The sequence below is a fragment of the Pteropus alecto genome, unplaced genomic scaffold (genome assembly GCF_000325575.1).
Source record: "Pteropus alecto unplaced genomic scaffold, ASM32557v1 scaffold72, whole genome shotgun sequence".
Lineage (NCBI taxonomy): Eukaryota > Metazoa > Chordata > Mammalia > Chiroptera > Pteropodidae > Pteropus > Pteropus alecto.
The window spans coordinates 16,432,005-16,434,019 of record NW_006436811.1 but is presented as its reverse complement, the minus strand read 5'-3'; positions in this window follow the sequence as shown (position 1 = coordinate 16,434,019).

Sequence of the window (2,015 nt, the reverse complement as noted above, 5' to 3'; positions counted from 1 at the left end):
ACATAAACCAATAAACATGAATTTAAACCTAGTTTTGCAAATATTTGCCATGGGATTTTGAAGAATTACAGAATGACTTCATCCTTTAAAAATGTTAATATACCCTATAACTGTAATTTTTACCTCTAAATCTAAGTGTACTTCTTTAATTTTTGCTTCTCTGTTTTCCTTTGTGTTTAAAAGCAAAATGTTACATCTTTGTCTCTCAAAGCTAAACTCAATGTATTCATAATTTATGAAAAATGTACTATGAAATTTTATTATATATAATTATTCATAATATAAAATAATTCATTTTATAATGCTTCTTTATATCAAAATGAATTTTTTTACACTGTAGGAAGAAATAATATGCTATAAACATTTTTATACTAATTTATTCAAAGTGTGGATATATTCTGTTGTGTCTAGGAATAAATGCAACTTCTAAGATCCATGTAACATTACAGATTGTTAATTCTCTTTTTAAAAAGTTTATCACCTAAGTTTATTATTTTGTGTTGCTTATTTTTAAAGAAGTATTTAATATTTATCTGTTTTCCCATAATACATTAATAGATGTACTGTAATTATTTACTCTTTGTTTGATGCTTGAGGAAACCAAATTTGTCCTTTTGCAATGAGATCAGACTCAGTGAATTATTGATCAATTACTAGAAATGCAATTGAAAAAACCCACAATCTATAGTAAATTCCTACTATCCTGCTTCAAAATTTTAGTTCTTAAACGAGTTTGTTTTAGTAGGATAACAGATTTAAATCTGCGCTTGTGGCACAGGTGAGGTTGAACTGAATCTCAGTTACAGCAGTAATTTAATCTTCATTTCTCACTAATTTATTTTAAGTGATGAACATATATTCTATATGAGCAATATTTTTTACCAGAAAGGAAAACGATTCCATTTCAAATTGTAAAATATATAAATATTAATATATATAAGTATATTGCATATATTAGTCATTAATGGCATGGGTAATGCAATTTTTAAAAATATTAAAATTTGAAAAAATTTTCTATGAAATTTATTCTGAATGACTGTGGAACTAAAAGGGTACATTAGATACATATAATTATTCAGTAATGTAAATTAGGCCCCCAACGTATAACAAAGTTAAAAAAAAAGCACATAAATTGTCCTATTTCTACATACCAGTTTAGTTCATTATTTAGTTCATTATATTGAATTAATATACTTGGTAAGACATAAAATTAATTGTGTAAGACCAAAATAAAATAAAATAGTTGCTACAAATTTGACAATAAATGATGACCAAAGGATAAATCTAATCAGATTTCTATGTGGATAATAAAAGTAAAGGCTGGAACTTATGTGTCCATATTTATTGTTTATTTTTATTCAGTAATTTTTCTCAAGCAGGTATTTATATTATTGTGTATTCATTTTGTCCTTAGAATAATGTTATCTTTTTATAAAGAAAATAATTAGAACTTTCAAAAGAAGCATTATTAATAAATGTACACAATTTATGTATTAATAAATTAAACAAATGTTTTGAAATTATATTATAGAAATAGTTTAGTTAAAACTAGCTATACAATTTAAATTAAATAGTTCTTAAATGAATAAGTCAAAGAGTAATATGTTTCACAATGAATAAGGTGGCTTCATCTAATGAATTCTATTTTTCAATGTCATTAATTAATTTTTTTATTTACTTTAGTTTTGAGTTTAAAATTATACACTGGAATTTTTATTCCATTGAAATAAAGTAGATTATATTTATTTTATTTTTCTTCTCCATATTGTCAATTCATAACTCCTACTATCCATTCTTTATGTTATACCCACTTTATTGATAAGTAGATGATGATGAGATAGATGATGATGATAGATGATAGGTGATAGATATAGATGAGTTTCTGCATACCTATGCTATTCTCTTTAGATGAGTTTCAATTATCATCTTTAAAAATATTTTTATTTGGCTTTATCAGTAATATATTTGTTGAATAAAGTTTTTAATAAAGATAAATCAATTTATCTGTTCAATAA